Source organism: Equus przewalskii, chromosome 17 (genome assembly GCF_037783145.1).
Source record: "Equus przewalskii isolate Varuska chromosome 17, EquPr2, whole genome shotgun sequence".
Lineage (NCBI taxonomy): Eukaryota > Metazoa > Chordata > Mammalia > Perissodactyla > Equidae > Equus > Equus przewalskii.
The window spans coordinates 32,579,845-32,595,791 of record NC_091847.1 but is presented as its reverse complement, the minus strand read 5'-3'; the positions used below and the strand labels follow the sequence as shown (position 1 = coordinate 32,595,791).

Below are 15,947 nucleotides of genomic sequence, written 5' to 3'. Positions count from 1 at the left end.
GCCCACCGCCAATTACCAGACCTTGTTAATGGACAGGACTTGTGTCTGATCTGTTTTGCTGTAAGTAATTTTGCCTGCATTATGGATGAATCTTAAGCGTACCAACAGACTTCCCATGCGTGGGAGTATTCGTTCACCCATTCTACAGGTGCAGGAACCTGAGACTTGGAGAAGTTGTATGGTTTGCTCAAAGTTTAACAGTCCTCTTAAACCTCCCTTGGAGAAACGTGGAAGGAAATTTTTCCTGTTCATAGGCCTGAAAATTATATTGAAAATGAACTGATATAAACATATTCAAAGAAGACATTTACCTCAAGGGTCCTAGAGTCTCTGATGACAACTTTTAAAGACTAAATGTGGACACTGATGGCTGTGCTCTGTCATCACTCAGCTGGTCTCTGGGTCCCAAGCATAAGAATAGCTAACTGTGACCCTTTCCTTGCACAGCATGTGCCCACTGGGTAATAGTTGATCCAGTTTGTTTCCTACTTTGGTTTGTTTCAATATGTTAAGAGACATGAACTTAAGAGCTGGAAACTTGTTTTTCGTGATGGCAGAGCCTCTCAGTGGAGGAGTTCTATTATGTTCTCCATACAAACATGCAGCCTGGGTTTGTATGAAAGGATAGAGTCCGTCAAAGAACCAATTCTCATCCTTCTCTTCATAAAGAATTATTTACAAACAAGGCTCTGCACCAAATATCCTGGTCCCCTGGGACAGTGCCAAAGCCTCTAGTACAGCAACGATTTAAAACCATGTGTCCATATGTTCTTGTAGCTATTGCTACAGTTGGAAGCAAGATGAGTTTATAGGAAAAATGTGTTAAAATGCAAGCATATATTAATAACTTCAAAGAGCCAGAGCTTATACTAATATCCTCAAAATCACTTTTCCCTTATTTTTAGAAACTTACGGCATTTGAAAGGAATATACAATCATACAGTAAGAGCATTGTGAGTGGTACCTGTTCACATATTGTCATGTGTTGGGGTCTTCCTTGCCTAGTGTGTGGTCCATAATAGGCATTCAAGTAATGTTTGCTGATTCTGAAATTGAAACCTATGGGCCTTAAAGATGAAACAGATAAAATTTTAAAAGCCATGCTTTTGTGTCCCTATTCCCTATTTTAGGCAATCATTCCACACTGGCAACACCCCACACCCATTGGATGAATGGAGGACATTTTACTCTAAGTGGAATAATTATAGAGAAGTTGTTCCAGACTACCTTCACGTGGGTATATTAACGAACCAGATGTATGGATAAAGCATCCTTTTCACCACATGCTCCCATTTGCCCAATGAATTGATTCACGTTACTTTTAACCAGTTCCCTTTTTGGTTTTCACTTTGATTTTGGCCTTTTTAGAGACACACACACAATCCTTCTAAGCAGTCAAATGTCTGCCCAAACTCTGAAGCTCGAGCACGGCTTAAGTGTTCCTGTGATGTTATCACCAAAAATAATAAATAGATCACAATCATTAAAATGAAAGACTAAGCATTTGATAGAGGAGAATTATTCAAAAAAGCAGAGAGCAGTGAAGCAAGTCAGTCTTCTTTTGTAGACTGGAATGCTTTTTGATGTTCATTTCCTTTTTATTAACAGCTTTATATCTTCATATTAGGGCAAGTGAGGCTAAGAAGCCCTCTCCAAAATACCATAATTATATGATGTTGATCAGACAATTAATTATTACAGATTATGCAGATCTAGTATATTTGGTAAAGCTGACTAGACCATTTGAACTTTACTATATTCTTATAGTGGAATAATACAAAATGATGTGATAATAAAAACTAACTTACTAATTGTTGGGTATAGCAGTTTTGATGTCATTACTGGTTTGAATATGGCCTCATTACTTCTGAGAGGCATAATGAAGTAGCATTAACTGAGCATCCATTTGTATCTTGCGTAAGGTAGAAGCCGACTTACCAACATCAACAAAAGTTACTTCCTGTTTTCAGCGTAGGGGAGAAAAAATAATTTCCACCCACCCTTTTGAGTTCTTGGCTGAGACCCCTGTAATAGAAGACAGATTAACAGGAAGAAAAATTTATTAACATGTATGCTTGATGTATACATGGGAGATACTCAGGGAAACATGAGTAACTCAAAGAGGTGGCTTAGAACTCTGCTTTATAAGGCGTATTCAACAAAGAACAGGAAATTTGTGGAGAAATGACAAGACAAAGAAAAGCAGTTTTAGGCTTCTAAGGGCAGAGATAAAGGGTATTTAGTAACGCTTGTTATATAGATTCCTCTGGTTCTGTCTCCAGGCTGATAGGGACTTAAGTTGTCTCCAAGTGATTAACTTTTATCCTTCTAGGTAGAGAGGGGAGGAGGGACACTTTTGAAAATTTATATCCAGCTTTTAGGCAAATAGTGGGATGGCGGGGAGCTTCTCTTGTATCTGCTTCGTCTCAAATGCCTTCAGCTCAAAACAATCCTTATGCCAAAGTGGCATATTTGGGGGTGGCATATTCTGCTACTCTTTGTCAGGAAACTGGAGACAGATATTATCAGCACAGCTCAATGCAGCGGAAGTCCTTCAACAAAGCTGAAACCTGAATCACACATAGGGCAAAGCCTCCCTGCCAGGTTCACTAATATTTACACTAAAGAAGGCAAACACTATTGAAATAGTGTGAACTTTTGTGTTGTATTACAACTAGTGTCTGCTAAGCCTCCCATTTCTCTTTAGAAAGAAGATCAATGAAATGGTAGTTGTTCTTAAGAACATAACGGCAGCTTTAGAGGAATAAAAAAGAAATCTTCATATTATTTCATATAATTAACTTATAATTTAATTAAACATATATTTTTTGAGTACCTCCTATAGCAGACACTGCTTTAGGTTCTAGGACTATACAGAAAATTAAGACTTTCCCCCAAAAGTGGGAAAAATAGACATGTACACAGACAATCCCAAGTGTCATAAACACTACAGCAAGCAAGCTCAGGATGCTCCTGGAATACAAGTGAAATGAGAATGTCAGGGAATGCATTATGAGGAAGTGTTGCTTAATTTTAGTCTTGAAGTACAAAGAGGCAAATTGGGGAAAGTATTCAGGCAAAAAAAAAAAAAAACACATGAGTGGAAATGTGAGGAGACTTGAGTTTTTAGTATGTCCAGGGCACAGGGGTTTGCGGAAGACAGCCCCAGATGTCATTGCCAAAACAAGCAAGAGTCAATTCAGGAAGGGTATTGTATGCTAGGAATTCAAATTCTTTGCCATAGTTAAGTAGTAGGTCAAATTTTGTAACCATAAAATTGTTTTCTTTCAGAAGAACATGAATATATTCACAGGCCTTCTGTCACAGAGATCGTTTATGAAAATCAGGGAGATACGTATATAAATTTATAGTTTAATTATTGACCTCTGTTAATTTTGCAGTCAACATTGATCAATATCTCAGACAGCATATCATAGTGGCTCAGAACTTTGTGGAGTCAGGTGGGATGGGTGAGTCTGGGTTAGCTGCTTGTCTTTGTAAAGCTTCAATTTCCTTATCTGTAAAATGATCATGAGGATAATAGAAAATATTACAGAGGGTATTTATCAGAATTAAAAAATAGAGCGTATGTAAAATATTTAACACAAAGTTTTTTTTAAATCATACTTTTGTTATAGTAGTTATTTGTCAAAAGATAATTTTTAAATAAAGGTAAACTCAATAATCTCATACAAATATCAAATGAACATATCTCAAAGGTTTTGTTTAACTCGTTACTTATTAGGGAAGCAGAAAGGTGTTGAAAATAGTTCAAAAGTGAGTTCAAGAAACATACATATTTAGGTAATCAGGAATGCTGAAATGAATTTACAAATAGATGTAAAACTGATCTATATTGATAGAGGAATGATCAATTGCATTTTTACTAGACACAAATATTTGCATTTCTATGGACCAGAGTCATGTGCATTTCTATTAATTTTCTACAACTTAGAGTTGTAAAATAGCTCAAAAACTTGAGTTATATAAGGTATATGATAATCCTTGACTAGGCTAATCAGTCTGGGGATCAGAGGTCAAAACCTCAAGAATGCTTACAAATAACAGACAAAAAATCTCTATTTTGCATCTACCATGTTTAAAACATTGTGCTAGGCCCTTGGGGGTAAGAGCAGGAGGTAATAGAAGCACTCTTCCCTTAAGAATTTATTACCTAATTGCATGTAAAGTTTCCTGCTAGTAGAGTTTGAAGCATCCCACAGACACCCTAAACTTGACAATCTCAGGCTCTTTTCCCCAAAGATGCTACTACTTCTTGTGTTCCCTATTTCAACAAGTCATTTTCCAAGCTTCCAAGTCATAAAGTGGGAATTTTCACAGACTCTGGCTTCTCCTTTATCTCCGATGTTCAATTGGTCCTCTAACTGAACTTCTATTGATTCCTTGAGTCTAGGCTGTACCTCTGTTCACACTAATACTGTATTATTTTGAGTCTTTATCATGTTCTGCCTAATGTAGCTTGTTAAATAACCTCCTCATAGCAGTGCTTACTTTCGTACTTGTGGGTCACCCACACTGGGCCAGAGGGAGCTTTCTAAAAGCCAAGAGCTTCCTAAAAAACTTACGGCTTATAGCAGAGGTCCTCACCTTCCTTGAAGAGGCAAATGCAGTCCAGATACAATGACTTTGTCACAATTACTGGACATTGACCCTCTCTCAGATAGGGTGGACCATCCTGGTTTGCCTAGAATAGTCCTAATTTATGCCCATTGTCCCTGAGTAATTATTAATAATGCCTTCATTTATGTGATAAATTACGTGGCCTCCCTGCCCAAGTATCACGAACTTGTTAAAAGAAGTTTGTGAAGACTCGTTTGGTAAGAATAGCCTAGAGATAAATAAGCTAGAAGTCCACATCTCTTATCTACGATTCTTGGATGTGTTTCATAAATTAGAATTATTCTGATTTTAGAAAGGTAATACCGTGCATATATTTTGTATTACATAATTCCCGGCAGGCTCTAAGGCAGTACTCCTTAATCAAGTACATCGCTATTTCTGTAAAGAAACATATGAATGTAGGAATTTTCTTCCTAAGTGGGAAATGTAAAGACTATATAGGTCAAGGCAGGATTTGATGCTAAGTGATTATGAAAAACATGTTTGGTTTTCAGAGCTTTTTTTGTATTTGGGAATAATAATTAAGGGATCGTGGATCTATTAGTTGTGTGGGCTGGAAAGGCTTCTTTGTTCTCTCTAGTCTTTGGTTTCCTTACTCACAAAATAGAATTCGCCTGAGTTGTTGTGAGGATAGACTGAGATAATGACGTAGCTGATCTTAAGCAAAGGACTTGGTACAAAATGCTCAAGAAATGGTAGTTATTTTTATTAGCTGCATCTGTTTTCATCCCTTCCAAAGTTAGGAATCCTAAACGATGTCAAAGCAGACAGAGCAAGTTAAGAAAATGTGATTGTGAGATCAAAAACCTCTGTGTTTTTTTATCTATCTAACCTAAATTCTTTTTCTCCAAGCCTGTTTATATCTCTCTGCTGTGCTGTAAACAGAACAAAGTCTTCTTATTCACTATTGTATCTCAAGGGCCTCGTATTCTTTCTGGCACATAATAAGCACTTCAATAAATAAGGATTGATGGAGTGAATAAATGCCTAGGAGACCTCTACACAATATTGCATTCGAAGATATTCTGAACATAGGTATAATTGGGATAGTCCAAAATATAACCAGCCAAGGGTATTTTGCATAATCATACCCAGAAAATCCTAGCACACTGTTTCTTTTTGTCTTGGTCCCACGAAACCTTTGCATCAGCCCATTTGACTGCTCTACTTCTCAGCAAGATGTTACAGTACTCTAGGGCCCTGGCCGGTCCCAAAGAGCTCTCACTGCTTTTAAAGCCATCTAACACAGGGAAGCGAATGCGCTGCAAGAATTGTGCTCAATGATTACTTCTCAACATTCTCAACAGTTCTCAAGAGCTAAAACTTCAGTGATTGTTTTCTAAAGTCTTATTTTCTTTAATTTACAAACAAATAATTTCCTTTCCATCAACTCTGGAAAGCATTTATGTATTAAGTAAGTCGGCAAACTAAATTTTATTCTCACTTGACAAATTTTTCCATCAATAACTTAAAACCATCACAATAAACTAAAAGTCATTACTCATATAAACTCCTTGTATTACTAACATAAGTCTAAAGTGTGATAGCAGAATTTGAAATAATTTATGTCCTTTTATGACTTGAGTAAGTAGTTTTAAATGCTATTTTGGATCTTGCCCATGAAATGTGTGGATTTTTGGGTATAGTTACCTAATAGACTTGAAAATTCCCTAAAGGAAGATATCCTATGGGTCCTCAATAGTTTATTCAAATTCTGAAAGTCAAAAAGTTCTGAAAACTGTAAGCTTTCTCCTTCTCATTTGGTTGTAAAACTTGACTTGATCTGAACTTGTTTTGTGGCAAAACATGAACTGAATATGAGGTTTTTGTGGTCTTTATTTATCCTACTTACGTGAATATTTATGTATTACGTTGCAGAAATATTAGTATGTTTGGCTATGGGTGCTGCCTCAGACCTACTGGGATATAACTTAATATAAGGTAAATGGGCAGCATTACCTCTATAAAATTAGAAACTTTTGCATTCTAAAACACATAGGCCCATTGTTGTCAGATTGTGGCCCTGTATTACCATTATTTTGGGAAGTCTTATCAATGAAAAAAAATGTGCTACAATTTCTAAATGTGTATTTATGACACGGCCAGGGTCTGAATACACATTTGGGTCAGAGCTAGCTGAACCATTCTAGATGATTTTCTTTCAGTTTTCTGTATACTGAGGGGATGGTATCTGTGCTAAGCCTTGAAATATGTTGTATAAATATTTTTGACGCTGCCCGAATGAGGAGATAAGGGATGGGTTCAAAGTCATGTCCAAAGTTCACTGGCTTCTGGGCTGAATTAATGTTTACGATTAACTCATGAGATTTTGCTTCCTTTTATAAATATTTCTTCCCTATTGTAAAGAGAGTTGCTTGCCCATGCCCGCATGAGATAACTCATCCACTGTAATGCTTTTTGTTACATCGGGCTTACCACTGGAAAGAGAAGAGAAAGACCCAGAACATCCAGACCCAACCTAGAGAACTCTTCCCACGGCAGCTCAGTTACAGGGTGGCTGTTAAGAGAAAGGGGAAGAGAACTAATGTAACTGACCGTCTCTGAGGTGACCTACACTTCGTCTAATTTGCTACTAACAATGACCACCTAGAGGAGGAATTATTATTTGTATTTTACATCTAAAGGCAATGGAGGTTCAGAAACATTAAATACCTTGATCAAGTTCCCAGAGCCAGAATCTCCAGTGCCTGGACCTGAACCCACATCTCTAGAACTGCAAAAAAAAAGAAAACCTAAAGCCAGAGATATCTGATAATATCAAAACTCAGAGATACTTTTCACTGAAACTTAATCAACCATTTCTATCCTTTGCTATGAATATAGGTTTCTAAAAACTGACAGAAAAATGGAGAACTTTGAGGATACCTAAAACATTAATAAACTGTGTGGCTATAGTTGATGTTTATCTCAAAAATATCAGACACTCCTTTCCTGCTTTTTAAAGTGAGAACTTGGGAGCCAGCCCTGATGGCCAAGGGCTTAAAATTCAGAGCTCTCACCACTTCAGCGGTCTGGGTTTTTTTCCTGGTCAGGGAACCACACCACCCCTCTGTCAGTTACCATGATGTGGCGGTGGCTCACATAGGAGAACCAGAAGGACTTACAGCTGCATATGTACCACCATGCACTGGGGCTTTAGGGAGAAAAAACAAAAAAGAGGAAGATTGACAATATATGTTAGCTCAGGGCAAATCTTTCCCTGCAAAATGAATGAATGAATGAATAAATGAAATGAAAACTTGGGGAAACAAAATGTGATGTGCCAAGTCAAATGCATTTTAAAACAGTAAGTATATGGAAAACACATGCCTAGGGTTTCATTGAGAGTTTATACTTTAATTCATTGTCTCCTAGCACTTGCTGAGTAATAATCAAGCTGTAGCTGCCTTAGGAAGAGAGCATGGCCCTAAGAAGGGAGTCAAATACTTGAAAAAGGCAAGTTAAAAGCATTATCTGTCATATATTTTATTTTTCCTGCCTTGCAATTCATGTAGAAACGCGCCTCATCCTCAGAAAGAAAAATTAAAAGAAGCGTTTTATCTTAAGGAGCAACTCAGGGAGATAAGTGTGTACGTCACCTTCCCTCCTGTCGCCTGACACCCAACACACACACACAGTACAAGAATATTTTTAGTGAATGGTTCTCTGACTTAAGGATATCAGACGCACATGGAGGGCTTGTTATAGCACAAGTTGCTGGGCCCACCCTGGAGTTTCTGATCCAGTAAGTCTAGGGTGGGGCCCAGGAATTGGCATTTTTACCAGATACCCAGGTCATGCTGATGCTGCTGGTCCAGGGACCACTTTGAGGACAATGCTTTGGTGAATATTGTTTAACTTGTTCTCCACTGAGCCTCAGGGCGGCAATTCTAGAATGGTAATGAGCATCAGAGTCACCTGGGAGCTTGTTAAAATACAGCTGCCCCAATGTTGATTCTTGACCCTGGCTGAACGTGAGAATCATCTGGGGAGATACCGGGCCCAGATCCCACCTCAGACCCATTGAGCCGAGGAAGAGCATTTTTTTTAAAAGCTCCCCCAGAAGGACTCGTAACCACTGCAGATCTGATTCCAAAAGCATGTTTGGTGGCCATGGGGTATGCATCGAAAAATATGTCCCAGGAAATTCTCATGCCCTTTGAGAAATAGTACTTTGGGGCTGAGACCCAAACCTTCCTTAAAGAGTTATCACCCATCCCATGTGCCTCCAAGATCGAGCTCCCTCACACACAATTCCAGGGTTTGTGCTTGCTCCTTCTCTGCCTGAAACCTCACCTTCTCCTCTTCTCACCGGGTTAACTCCTCACGTCCTCGGACACTGAGCTCAGGAAGCCCCTCGCCCAGAAATCCTTAGATGCCCTTTTCTGTACTCCATGGGACCCTCTGTTCTTTTACCTTAGTGATGATGACACCATATAGTAGAGTTTCTTTCACTTTTCTATAGGTCTCCCATTTGGATGCTAAATTCTGAAGGGAGAGATGATGATTTCAGTTTTTATTTCACTTACCCTTACTGAATATGATTTTTCACAATACTGGGTGCTCAGTACAGTTAAGTGGATTGATGTTAATTAAATTCTATGAAGAGAGAAAAAGCTGATTTTATTCCTTCGGGATAATATTTTTTTTCTTTTCTTTCTTCCTTCTTTTTTTTTTTTTTTTCTGCTTTCTCTCCCCAAATCACTCCAGTACATAGTTGTATGTTTTAGTTGTGCGTCCTTCTAGTTGTGGCATGTAGGATCCTACCTCAGGGTGGCCTGAGGAGCAGTGCCAAGGAGTGGTGCCATGTCCTCGCCCAGGATCTGAACCCATGAAACCCTGGACCGCTGAAGTGGAGAGTGCGAACTTAACCACTGGGATATGGGCTGGCACCGCCTCTTCCTTCTTTCTTTCTTTCCTTCTATCCTTCCTTTTCTTGATCCTTCCTTCCTTCCTTAATATGAATCAATATAAGTCTGGCTTTCTAAAGTAGGACAAGACAGCTTATGGAGATGAGAGAAATGCCCTATTTAATAAATAAAATCAGGAATAATGCATACGATAATTATGAGGAAAGTTTCCTTTTTTTTTTTACTCAAATCAGTTTGGCTCTTATAATATGAAATCGTAAGAATATCATTTGTTTTTAAAAAATGCACTCAATTGCCTGCTTCTTTAAATCTTTTCACTTAAGTTTACTCTGCATTTTTAGTCTGTGTTTTCTGTGGTAGTAACCATAAGCTCAAACAATTGTTTTGACTGTGAAATTCCTTAGCACACTCCAAGGAGTGATCACAAAATGCTGAGGGGGCAGGCAGGAGTCTTTGAAAAGACATGGAGTATCACACACGTCAGGACATCACCAGCCATCCGAACAATTACACACCATAGGTTTCTACCTTGTTATCTCATGGTGTGACTCTTTTGCTTGATAATGTAATGCCACAGCACTGCACAACAGTCGTTAGTTACAGCAAAGCACAAGTCTTTGAGGTTGGGATGGGAGAGGTGGTGGGACGTGTTTTCTTCAGTCTGGAATGTGCTCTGTATGTATCACAGCGTCTACATAGTTTATCGTGTATTTCTTATGCTGTTATAAAAGGCAAAGTTTTACTATAAATTATTTATAACGAATAATACCCTATATTTGGATAGGAGAAAAAAGTGAATTCCAAGGAAAAAAGAAAACAAATGTCTTGCTTGATTCTAGTGATTTTTTAACAACATATACTATATAAGTATATGCATGCTTCCTGCTTTAACGGACTTAAGCAATTCCATATTACTATATAAAGTTTTATTGCCATGCCAACACATACAAATTGTTAGACTAGAATCTGTTGTCAATCTACACTTCTTTTGAAAACTGTATCATGGGCCATTATTCATTTTACATGTGAAGAGAAGCTCCTCTGTTTTGAGGTTATACTAAAAATTTCGGAGTAGGTCTACAGTGTTCCAGTTTGAATGCAAGATTATCACTAGACTTTTGGGGATAAAAAGGTCTCTACTGAAGAAGAATGGTAGTTTTCCCAGAAATATGGAATCAGTGAACACAGGCAAAAACTGAAAATTAGTCTGAGGGCTTCACAACCACGTGAGGCAGGAGTTGCTTTGACCTCCTACCCCTAATGCTCGTCACCTTCTGATATTCCTTAACAAAGGACTAGGTAGTCCCACAGTGTTTTTACCCTTATGTCCAATATACAATGGGAGATATGTGATTACTGGTACATACGATTATTTGTGTTTCATTTTAATGCAATATTTTAATAAAATGGAGCATGGCAATGGATATTAATAATAGTCATTCAATTAATTCTTTTTCCCATTAGCTCTTAAGACATTGATTTTTTATTGGTTCTCCTTCTATCTCTTTGACTACAGTTTATCTTTTGAATTAGCCTGAGGATATGATTTTTATGCAGTAGGCAATGCATGAGGAGCCACTGAAGGGTTCTGAACAGGAAGGCTATATAATTGGAGATGACTTTAGGAAAACGAATCTGATCCCATTTTGTAGCATGGATTGAACTTGGGAGAAGCAGAAGATCGGAAGCTTGGTTGGGAGTTATCATAATAATCTCAGAGAGAGACAATAGAGGATCACGCCAGGGCTGTCACAATGGAAATGAGGTAGATCCTTTTGTGCAATTGTGTAGAGATAATCACTCAAGTTGTGTAAGTGACAAAATTTCTGTGGCAAGAGAAGGAGATGTCAAAAGTGGCTCTGAAGGTTTGGGTCTTATTGACTTCAAGGATCATGGTATAACACAAAAATGAGGAATATAGGAGGAGGAGAAGTTTATTTTCAAAGAGATAGGTTCAATTGTGTTTTATAATGTACCCTGGATTTGTTTTAATCAGGTATGGTAAGACACAAGACACACAGCCATGAAGATGATAGTCACAAAGGAAGAAGTTTTTATATTCATAGATTTCTAGAAACAGGAGGCATGGCCTGTCTTGTAGGGCTACTTGGGAAAGCACCAGGGTTGGTCAGAAGGCAGAAGGAGTGAGGGAAAAGCACGAGCAAAGCCTTTATAGTGGTTTTCAGTGGAAGGAATGGGAGATAGAGGGTAAGCTGCTGATCAGGCTTAGGATCGGATAATTTGAATCCTTTCTGTGGGCTCTGGGCTGCAGCTGTGGTCTCTAGTTGTCCAGGCTGGGGTGATTTAGGGCAGGGGATAATGTCCTAGGCTACAAGAGCCTGATGGGAGGCAGGTTGGAATAGTGACATGCAGTTGATTGTTTTGCATATCAAAGGTGTGCTGGAAGGCAAGTTGTTTGCTATTTCTAGGAATTAGTTGATCCTGGGAGGTGGAGGGGCGTGGGGGTGGGGAGGGGAAAGTGCAGTCTCTCCTCAGCCAGCAAGGCCCCAGATGTCAAAAGCATCATAAAATACAGAAAATAAAAACATCATTAATACAAGTTACCTAGGCAGTATATCAAGGTGGAACTTCCTCAGCAAAAGCTGGATACTGGAGAATCTGAGGGAAAGGTACAATTCTAAAAACAGAATTTGGAATCATCAATACAGAATGGAGCTCATACAACTAGATGACGTTGCTAGAAGAGAGAAGACACATGTAAAGTGAGAAGGGAAGATGAACAAGTGCAGAACTTGAGGAATGCCTAAATTTAGGAGATGGAAAAAGGAAACAGAGTCAGAACAGACGCTGGAAGTCTCAAAGATGACTGGAAAACATGGAGAGAAAGTGTTCTGGAAGGGAAGGGAGAGGTTAAAGAAGGGGTCACTTCAGAGAATGGCAGCTGACTAAAGACCCAGGCATTGGGTAACCAAGGAATCATTGAGGACTTCTGGTTCTGTGGAATAATAGAGCTGTAGGCATGGGAGCCAGATTGCAAGGAGTTAAAGCGTGAGTGGTGCTGAGGCAACAAATGCAGACCTGTCTTAGCGAAGCTTGGCGAAGAAAGGGAGGAGAGAGATAGTATCCATGATTACCATCTGATCCTGAGTATGCGCTCCACATCCCATTTTCCTAATTTCATTTCTCTGTTTCCTGCCTGTATCCTACAGCTCTAGAAATTAATATTTTTTTAATCTTACTGTGTTCTAATATATTTTTACCTGACAATCTCCTTCATGAAACTGTAAGCTTGAAGACAGGAACGCTGTATTACACGACCTTGTATCCTCAGTGCCTGACACTGTTGGTATAAACTGTGTTCAGTGCATGTCCTTTGAATAAGAGAATGGATGGGGACTTCTCAGAAGACTAGTTTACCCACAACTTGCCGTAAATTGCACATCTTCAATTCCATTCCTCTGCATGTATATTTTTCTCTTTGCTTATGCTTATCAATTACTTCAAAATGCAACTGGCAATTCAGTTCCTCCAGAAATCTTTTCCCAATTAACCTAATCTAAATTAAACAGTTATTTCTATATTCTTGGCGCATAAATTATGTCTTTAATTTGTATGAATTTAAACTGTTCTTAATAAAATTCTGTTCTGTAAGTATTCTTAGGTCATAATATGTACATAAGCTTTCTGTCCTCAAATATAACAAAACATTATATATGCTGAGCAAATGTTGACAGGCATACATAAACTTTAAACTACATCTGAATATGCAAATATTATAGATCAATATCAAAGATTTGCTACCTCTGTTACTTACTAGGAAGAAATTTTTATCAGTGTCACTATTTTGGATCATATAAAAAAGGATTTCATGAATCAATGACTTTCCAAATGTTCAAATAGCACTCTAAAGATAATGCATCTTGCAATATATTATTAACATTCTGTTGGCAAAAATGAAGTGGCTAATAGAAGTGTTCTAGTCATTTATCATGAATGGTACTGTTTCTTCATTATGACCATTGTTTGAATTTTATGTATTTGACTCACATATCATTTTTATCAACATTTAGCAAGTGAATTATTTGACCGAGAATTATTAGAAATTAAAAGCTGAATGAGAAGCAGTCAGGGAGGAGACAGGACTCGGTTGGAATGAGGATGCAAAATCCACATACAAAATGTAGTAACAGGACCCAGAGAAGTAGAAAGAAACATCAAATGATGTACTGTACAAATAAAGGGGCAGATTATCTAACAGGCCATATTTTCTATACCTATTACGTTCAGGAGTTACACTGCTGTAATTATATTTACCCGTCTGCTCCCTTACTGAACTGAGAACTTCCCCAGGGCACTGTCTGTGTTTTATTCATCTCTTTTCTTAGTACCTAGCATGAAGCCTGGCATAAAATATGCCCTCAGTGTTTACTGAACTGAATTAAAAATGTACGGCTATCAGACTGGGTATCATTCACCCTTTATGCATCTTTACATTACATTATTTATGATAATGTAGATCTATATTTATTGATAGGGAAAAATGTTCACAATGCTTTGTTGAGGGGAAAAAATAGGTTTCAAAACATTCAGAGAACCACCATCTTATCTATATAAATGTGTATCTATATTACCGTAAACTAAGAATACGTAGAGATAAGTCTGGAAAGATAGTCAACCAATCAGATGGGATTTCAGATGATTTTCACTAGTATCTCCATTTTTTTTCATATTGTCTGAATCTTCCCGGGTGAGCTCAGTTTAACTTTACAAGATTGAAGCAATTTTTCAGAATATAGATAGACTATGAATTGAGCCAGCAAGCCTCAGGTCTCAGGCCTGCCCCTTACTGGCTATAGCAAGCTACTTGTCTTAAGACACAATTTAATCATAGGTGAGAAAAGAAGACAAATAGATCTGCCCTTTTAGCATTCTGGGGTGGCTTTGAAGACCAGGATAGGTACGATCTGGGTGCAAAATTCAGGCATTACTTTGTTTGTTTTAATTTTGACTTTGAGCCATCATTCTATTCCTTTGGTGAGAAAGTTAACCCTGGCTCTTCCTGGAGTTTCGCATCCTTGTCTCCCAAAGTTATGTTTGAGTTCTGGCATCTTACATGGCTTTAAGACTTGAGATTTGCTGAGAGCAGGAGAGGGAGTCTGGGGGTCCACAGCTGTAGTTGAAGGGATGTCTATTCTACTGGCCCACATGGCCCCTTCAGAGCCTGAGGCTCTCTTCTGCTTCCAGGTCACATTTGGAGTCCCAGGACATTTTGCAAATAGCCTTGTGTGCCTATGCAAGCTACCATTTCTTGCTTAGTTTTTCTCACTCACAGGTGTAGTGTCTGGGATCTGAGCTAGCAACCTCTCTTTTCAGAATTAATAGCTACCCTTCCTTCAGCTGGGAATCCAGAAGTCACTTCCTTCTCGGGGGAGGAGCAGGAAAAGTTATGGCTCCTGGGCCCCATCCCCCTCTCCCTTGCCAAGACACATTATCTAACAATGGAATCCTTTCCAGCTCTCGGACTCTTAAATTCCCTCTCTCTTTCATCTTGTCATGAGACTCTCCCAAGAATGTGAGGACAGGAGCTGTACCTGATTGAGGAAGTGAAAGGGAACAGAAATAAAGAGAAGGAAACAAAACCTAGAGGTATCTTAAGAAATTTTCATGAGAGTTGTGAAAATACTGAGACCCTGGGAGAACATGCAGAGGGGACACAGACTAAATACACTCTCTCAGCCTTCTCAATAGGGTTCTGAGAGGGAATTAAGTCCTAATGTCCTAAGACATCCATTGAATGTAATAAACTATCTATTCTCTCTTGCACCCAGAATGGTATTAGCCATACACTCTGCTTGGTGGAATTGAGAAAAATAGTTACTCAAACCAGCTTCCGAGGGGACTAATTATCTCCCTGAATTGGTTGTGAAAGACCCACAGGACTGATGAGTGTGCTATAATTCAAGTGACGAGACCTTTAGCTAAAAAGGTAATACAAAAATTGTAGCAAAAAATGTGTACGTATCTATCCCAGAAATGAGAGGTAAAGGAGAGGGTTCTCAGGAGTAAGTGGTGGGTATGAAATTAAGGGGCAGAAGTCCTGAACTCTAGAGAATGTGATATTACTTGTCCTGTAGATGCTTTGGCACTGCAGAGGATAGAAACTTGTCATAGTGGGAAAACAGGAACAGGAAGTGGGGATTCTTTTGGCACTTGTGCTTGTGTTGTTTAACTATCTTATGAGGTTATAAAAATATCCTGGACCCCAAATCATGGCATGCTACCAAGCTAACCCTGATGTCTTGCATCCCTCAAATAGAAGTGCATAGCTCATGGTCAGGATTACAAAGTAGAGAGGGAATGTGGTCTTTGAAGTCAGACAGGTGGTCCAAGTTCATTAACTATCCACTGCCAATATTTACTTAACTTCAGGTACTCAAATTTGATCATCCATAAAAATAGGAGCTACTATTTACC

The 15,947-nt window shown here is 38.5% G+C and overlaps 1 long non-coding RNA gene across 1 annotated transcript; it reads right to left on the bottom strand.

Annotated features, from left to right (window-relative positions):
- Positions 1–3,355: 3,355 nt before the first annotated feature.
- On the bottom strand, positions 3,356–12,117 carry LOC139076703 (uncharacterized). The gene is made up of 4 exons (XR_011528591.1): positions 12,078–12,117; positions 7,315–7,375; positions 7,078–7,159; positions 3,356–3,518 (listed from the first exon to the last, which is right to left on the bottom strand). It is a non-coding gene; the product is annotated as an uncharacterized lncRNA (long non-coding RNA).
- Between the last annotated feature and the right edge of the window lie 3,830 nt (positions 12,118–15,947).